The sequence below is a fragment of the Macaca fascicularis genome, chromosome 1 (genome assembly GCF_037993035.2).
Source record: "Macaca fascicularis isolate 582-1 chromosome 1, T2T-MFA8v1.1".
Taxonomy (NCBI): Eukaryota; Metazoa; Chordata; class Mammalia; order Primates; family Cercopithecidae; genus Macaca; species Macaca fascicularis.
In genome coordinates, this window is record NC_088375.1 from 116,751,469 (window position 1) to 116,759,404 (window position 7,936).

The 7,936-nt window shown below is 45.3% G+C and overlaps 1 pseudogene; it reads left to right on the forward strand.

Annotated features, from left to right (window-relative positions):
- Positions 1-565: 565 nt before the first annotated feature.
- LOC102145836 (non-selective voltage-gated ion channel VDAC2-like) lies at positions 566-4,597 on the forward strand (annotated as a pseudogene).
- Positions 4,598-7,936: the final 3,339 nt, after the last annotated feature.

The following is a 7,936-nucleotide window of genomic DNA, read 5'->3' on the forward strand; positions in this document are numbered from 1 at the left end:
CCAGGGAGTCATCCAGTTAGCTGGTCTTTCTCAAGTTGCCAACATAGATCCCTTACTTAGCAATATTCCTTTTTCCAAATGGTTAGATAGAACTTTTTAATAAGAAAAATAGCACTGATATCATAATCACTTTTCCAATGGTTTCATCTTCGCCCACCATCCTATGCCCCTTGCTCTACTTCCCAAAGACAGAGACTGGCCTCTGGCCTTCCAGGAAATCACACCCAGCCTCCACTGACTGCCACCATTGCAGGTTCCCATCTAGGAAGGGAGTGGCCAGATAACACGAGCCTCCTAGTGGCTCCATCATAGCTGACCCAAACCACAGACCAAAGGGTTGTGCTTGCTAGATTTTATTTTTATCATGACCACAGCTGCTGTGGAGTCTATCTATTCTGAACACTGCAGTAATAAAGATTTGTCTTTATTAATGAATTGGTTTAATTCAAAAGAAATCTTTAGACTTCCATCTCCAGCCAAGTTGAAATAGAAGAAACCATTTTTATCTCCTTGGCTGAAAAATTAAAAACAAGACAAAATATTGAACAACATTGGACATCAGGCAATGAAAGGCAGCAATACCAGAGAGATGAAAAGCAAAGGAGGTGAGCCCTGTGACTGCCTCAGTTTACTGGCTGGAGAGAGTTTCCAGGCCCCTGAGATAGGAAGGAAGAAGCCAAGAGGATCTCAGTTTCAGAGATGGAGCTACGAATCTGGGGAGGCCAAGGCCTTTAGAGAGTGCAGGGCAGAATACCAGAGAGGAGAGAGCACCACTGAGAGGAAGCCCCAGAGGTGTGCAGGGGGTCTCCCTGGAGTCTTCAGCTGAATCCTGATCCACGCATAAAGGTAAGGAACCTACTCAAGGATGGGAAAAGAAGCACCCTAAAGGATTAGAGAGAACAATCCACAGAGCCAGAAATTGTTCCTATTCCTACCAGCCAGAGTGTAAAACTTTATCATTCATGGGGCATCAGATAGAGTACTCAAAAGGGTCTTCCCTCAATAGTGGGGGAAAATTAGCCCACAATGAAATGCAGTTCTGGTCCTATCTAACAAAGCTTAAAAGACCCACAGGATCAAACTCAACTACATCCCAAACAAAGCTCAAGAATATTTATAGAGATACAAAAATATTGTGTACCCAATAAGGTAAAATTCATAATTTCTGTAATGAATAAAAAATTTTCAGGCATGTATAAAGGCAAGAAGATACAGCCCATACTAAGGAAAAAACCCAATCAACTTAGACCCAGAACTGACAGAGATTATAGAATTAGGAGACAAGGACATTACAAATATTATTATACTATTAGAACAGCTAAAATCCAAAATACTGACAACATCAAATGCTAGTGAGGATGTACAACATCATTCACTGCTGGTGAGAATGCAAAATGGTACAGCCACTTTGGAAGAGGGTTTGGTGGTTTCTTACCAAAACAACAACAACAACAAAAGCCTAGACATACTCTTACCGGATGATCCTGCAGTCTCACTCCTTGGTATTTACCCAAATACAAGTTTATGTCCACACAGAAACCTACACATGGCACATGGGTGTTTACAGTATCTTCATTCATATTGCCAAAACTTGGAAGCAACCAAGATGTCCTTCAGTAGATGAATGCATAGAAGCACGGAGGAACCTAAAATGCATATGGCTAAGTGAAAAAAAAAAAAATATCTGAAGAGGCTATACACTGCCTTCATCTTAATCCCAACAAAAATGACAGAGAAAGAATACAAAAGGCAAACACTCATAATTACAATGAGAACGGAAGAAGAAATGGCAGGTGGTGAGAGCGATCCACATGCTTTGGGGAAGTTGAGAAGAAGTTGGATGAGTGGTAACTGACTTGGCAGACTTGAGAACCTTGAAATCAAAGCTAGAAAATGGAAAAATGAAAAAGAAGCAAGGCAATGCACACCTCAAGCCTCAGCAGGGCTTAGGAATCAGAAACATCAGATATCTTTGAAAGCCACAATGTGGGGGCGGACAGAAAACCACGGGATTTGTAAAAAGCCTTCATAAAGAGCAGTTATTCCCCAAGCCTGTACTATCCAGCAATGGTACCTGCTCACCCAAGTGGAAGAAAAGAGGCTTACTCTGTGCAGAAGGTAAATTAGAAAGCCTCTGGAATTGGAGATACCAATAGCAGCTCAGAAGATGGTTGAGACTTTTTATTTTGAAAGTGGGATTAAGTGAAATCCACATGCTTTACTGTGAGTCAGCCTTGTACATCCAGACATACATATGGCTGACAGAAGATTCCTCTCGGGAAAACTGACCAGCCCCAGGAGAGAACACCTACAGATATCCACATCTGGGGGTCTCCTAACAAAACATGGCTGAATGCAGAGAAGGTTGGAAGACTGTGAGGTTCATGCATGAACTAGAGCTTCTAATTAATTTTTATGTGATTCATACCAAAATAAGTATGAGTAGCTAAAGATCGCCCGCCTTCTGAAGAACACCTCTACAATCAAAGACAAGGAATAAAACACATTAACAGATAAAACGCACTTGGAGAAAAGAGAGTACAAGAGCATAAGAAAATGCCAGCAAAACTTATAAATAATATTCTCAAAGTGATACAAGATATTGCACCTGTGAAATGGAAAAAGGGAAGCTTAAAAGGGGGATATGTTCGAAAACAGGTTAAAGAGTTGACAGCAAAACTTAGAAATTCAGTGGAAAGTTTACAAGGTTTTTTCAGAAAAGTCACTCAGAAGGTAAAACAAAAAGAGACATGAGACAGATGGAGAGAGAGAGAGAGATTCTGATTGAAAACCAGAAATAAACAGTAGCACTAGACTAGTCCAGAGGTCCAACATCTGAATAATCAAAATCCAGAAAGAGAAAACAGAGAAAAGGGAGAAAACATTTTTTTTTTTTTTTTTTGAGACGGAGTCTTGCTCTGTCGCCGGGGCTGGAGTGCAGTGGCCGGATCTCAGCTCACTGCAAGCTCCGCCTCCCGGGTTCACGCCATTCTCCTGCCTCAGCCTCCCGAGTAGCTGGGACCACAGGCGCCCGCCACCTCGCCCAGCTAGTTTTTTTTTTTGTATTTTTTAGTAGAGACGGGGTTTCACCGTGTTAGCCAGGATGGTCTCGATCTCCTGACCTCGTGATCCGCCCGTCTCAGCCTCCCAAAGTGCTGGGATTACAGGCTTGAGCCACCGCGCCCGGCCGGGAGAAAACATTTTTAAAGAAAGAGTAAAGGAAAAATTTCCTATAACTGAAGGATATAACTTTCAGATTAACATCACTCATGGAGTGCCCAGCACAGTGAATGTAAACATATACACATACAGTCACATAGACACGGGCACTTACACACAGGCATACAGACACACAGACACAGACTCTTACACACACAGGCACGCAGACACAGGCACTTACACACATGCACACACAGAGACACAGACACAGGCACATACAAATCATACAGAGGCACACACAGACCAAGACACTTTATCACAGAATCCAGAACACCAGAAGTAAAGAGAAGACTCTCGGAGGGCAGGGGCTGGGGGAACAGGTCACATACAAGGATAAAGCATCAGTGGCATCAGACCTCTCAACAGCAATACTAGAAGCTAAAAGACAATGAAGCTCCTTCCCTTGCCCTCCAGCCATGGCAGGTGCAGCTCCATGAGTGACTCCAGTGGCCTCACCTGCAAGTGGAGCAACAGCAGCAGCCTCACTAAGGAGACCACCAGATCACCTCTTCCTCAGGCCTGACCGTGTCGACCTACCGACAGACCTGTACGCAGCCAGTGTGTCTTCCTTCATCATACGCTCACCTTGTCAAAGCTCCCAGAGAGGGTTTCAACAAAGGATTTGGTTTCAAGTTGGTGAAACGAGGTAAAAGCAAAGTCACGTGGTGGTGTGGAATTCTCAGTCTGGTTCATCTAATACAGACAGCGGTAAAGTTACTGGGATCTTGGAGTCCAAATATAAATGGTGCAAGTATGACTTGACTTTCACAGAAAAATGGAACACTGATGACACTCGGGACAGAAACCACAACTGAAGACCAAATTTGTCAAGGTTTGAAAATGATATTAGATACTACCTTTTCACCAAACATAGGAAAGAAAAGTGGCAAAATCAAGTCCTCTCACAAGAAGGGGTGTGTAAAGCTTGGCTTTGATGTTAACTTTGATTTTGCTGGACTTGCAATTCATGGTTCAGCTTGCTGGGTACCAGATGAGCTTTGACAGCACCAAGTCAAAGCAGATGAGGAATCACTTTGCAGTGGGCTACAGGACTGGGGACTTCCAGCTGCACACTAATGTCAATGATGGGGCAGAATTTGGAGGATCAGTTTGTCAGAAAGTATGTGAAGATCCTGATGCTTTAGTAAACCTTGCTTGGACATCAGGTACCAGCTGCGCTCGTTTTGGCCTTGCAGCTAAATTTCAATTAAAACCCACTGCTTCCATTTCTGCAAAAGTCAACAACTGGTTGACTGGGGAGGGCTACACTCCACCCCGGAGGCCTGGTGTGAAGCTCACCCTGTCTACTCCGGTAGATGGGAAGAGCATGGATGCTGGAGGCCACACACTTGGCCTTGCCCTGGACCTGCAGGCTTAATCCAGATGAAAGAAGCCTCTGGGAATGGATATCAGAAGACTCGGCCTTGATGTATTTCCATTGTGACTAGCAGGCTTTTTCCCCCTGAGAAGGTGATCAAAATGAAGGATGATCTAAACATGAGCTGTATTTTTAATCTTTAGATGGTTACTTGTTAGCTGCTTTCTAGTTCAATAGGCTCTCTCTCTCTAGTTGCCAATGCTGCAGTCCTGCAGTTATCTGTACATTGTCTAGATGTATTTAACTGTTAAATGTGCTACCCACTAATCATGAAATAGACCTTTATGAAAACTGCACCGTTGTGCTCGCGATTGTTTTTATGTTCCTTTACACACTGAATATTGTCATTGCATGAGATGAATCAGTGGACATTTTAAGATGAGGTTTAAATTATTTTTGTCAAATTTAACCACCATTAGAATTACTTTTGGTATCCCAGAACATTACAAATCATGAATAAAACAAGCATATAATTAATGGCTTCAAGTACCTGCCAGCGAGGGTCAAATCGCCCTGGTATCTTGCTACTACTTTGTTTTTCAGGTGAGCATTCTGCTCTTCACCTCAATCTGTCCCTAGATTAGTTCCATGAACCTTTTAAGACTACAATAAGAGCGTACACGCTTTTAAAAAATTTTTATAATGAGGAAATGTCTCCAAATTCCGAAGAAAAATGAGTACTAGCCTAGAATTTTATGCTCAGCCAAATTCAAGAATGTTATACTCAGCCAAATTCAATCCAAGATGAGGGTAGAATAAAGCTATTTCAGACATCCATGCAGGCTGACTGGCTGGGCCCTCTATCCTCTCAGTCTACCCTGATGTGAGACGGTGAGGAGGTAGATGATCTGTCTCTGGGGGCTGCTGTTTCAGGGGATGGCAGGCAAGAGAAACACCTGCATACAGCAGCTGCTTGGGAGATAGGACCCCTGTGTGGGGGCATGAACAATACCCCAAGTACTGCTCCACTAAGGGAAGCTTGGACGCCTAGGGGATATTGTTTGGTTCTCAGAATAACTAGGGGATGCTAGAGCCATCAGCTCCCTAAGGACCAGGATGCTAAATGTTCTACAATGCAGGGGACAGTCCCTCAACAGAGAATTGCTCTACCCGTAATCCCAAAAGCACATCCTTGAGAAATCCTGAATTAGATACTTTCTTTGGCTTTCATTGTGAGGCTGTTTATACTTAAAGCGGGGTTGAGTGGGAGTAGAATGCTATGGGGGTAGGCTGGGTGTGGTGGCTCACGCCTGTAATTCCAATATTTTGGGAGGCCGAGGTAAGCCGATCGCCTAAGGTCAGGAGTTCAAGAGCAGCCTGGCCAACATGATGAAACCCCGTCTCCACTAAAAGTACAAAAATTAGCCAGGTGTGGTGGTGGGTGCCTGTAATCCCAGCTACTCAGGAGGCTGAGGCAGGAGAATTGCTTGAACCTGGAAGGCAGAAGTTGCCGTGAGCCAAGATCGCGCCGCTGCACTCCAGCCTGAGCGACCAGAGTGAGACTCCGTCTCAAGAAAAAAAAAAAGAATGCTATGGGGATGAGTCAGGTGAAGTGGAGAAGACAGCTGAATAGGGGAGAAGGAAGGAGAGGGAAACTATTGAAACTATTCCAGGACATAAAATACAATGACTGACTAGAATAAACAGGTATGCCTGACATTCATTAGTCTACAGAACAAATTCTACTATCGAATTCTTTGTGGCGATGCCCACATTTGTAAAGGGTTCTGTGATTGTTCTGTGCCGAAGTTCAGGCCTACACCCTGTCAGCATGCCTTGCCTGGACCATTGCTGTGGCTGCCTTTCAGGTCTCCCTGTTTCCAGTCTCCCCTCTGCCCCTTCGTCCACGACACAGTTGCCAGAGTGATCTTTCGAAACACAAACCCAAATCTTTCAAAACAGTACTTGGGGTATCGTTCATGTCCCCACACAGGGATCCCATCTCCCAAGCAGCCGCTGTATGCAGGTGTTTCTCTTGTCACTCCCCTGCTAAAAGCTTTCAGTGGCTCCCCACTGCCTCCCCATTCCCCAGGGAGTGTGCAGCCAAACGGGACTCATCCTGCAAGCATCCAAGGCCCCTGCTTTCTGAGGCTTCTTTCAGTCATCCCCTGCCAACGCGACCCTAACGTTGTCCTCCTCTGTCACAGTACTCATCTACAGCATGACACCAGCATGTTTTTGTCTTGTATTTCCCAGGAGCTCTTTATGGGCAGGGGCTATTTCTCATCCTTCCCTGACCCCCAGGGCCTGGCAAAGTGGCGTGCACAGGATGTGCTGAGCACTGCTCCTGTGCTCACTGAATACAGTTGAGCCATTTCTCCCTCACAAGAAGCCTGAGCACAGAGAAAGCCCAGGATCCCTCCTGTCACCAGCATAAGCAAGGGATCCACATCACTTCAGGCCTTCTCTGGGCAACTGAGTCCTTCACAGCTTCTTTGAGTCACAAAGGCCACTGTGGAGCTGTGGGCAAGGATCCTACAGATAGGCTAACCCAATATCTTCATTTTGCAGATGAGGAAACTGAGTCCCAGCAAAAGCTGCTGCCTCACCTGAGGCTACAATGCTGCACACACCAGAAGAGGACATGGTCTGCTGGTGTCCAGGCCGGTGCCCCACCAGCTCTCACCCTATGTGAAATGGAACTAATTGGAAACTGGTGACCATTTTTCCAGATAAAATGTGGGCTTCCTCACCCTATCCTCCCTTCTTACTGCAACCGGAAGCTATAGTGGAGGATGTGGGGCTGGGAGGGATGGGAAATAGACTTGGAAGGTGATTTGAGGCTTCCTTTATTTGATTTTATTTTTTGAGGTGGATTCTCACTCTGTCGCCCAGGCTGGAGTGCAGTGATGTGATCTCAGTTCACTGCAACCTCTGCCTCCCAGGTTCAAGCAATTCTCCTGCTTCAGCCTCCCTAGTATCTGGGACTACAGGTGCACTCCACCATGCCCAGCTAATTTTGTATTTTTAGTACAGACTCCGCCATGCCCAGCTAATTTCTGTATTTCTAGTTTCACTATGTTGGCCAGGTTGGTCGTGAACTCCTGATCTCAAGCAATCCACCCACCTTGGCCTCCCAAAGTGCTGGGATTATAGGTGCGAGCCACTGTGTCCGGCCCAAGACTTCCTTTAAACGTTCGCTTTTGCAAGATCCCGAGCCTCGTTCTACAGGCAATGAAGAGCTATTGAAGGTTTTTGAGAACAGGGTGACTTAATTGCAGCAGGGCTTTGGGCTGAAGGGAGAAGTGGGAAATGCGGGCCTCTAGGGACCTGAGCAGGACCACTGCCCCCATAAGTGATCTGTCTTTGGCTTATGAATGCACAGGGAAGGGGCAGAGT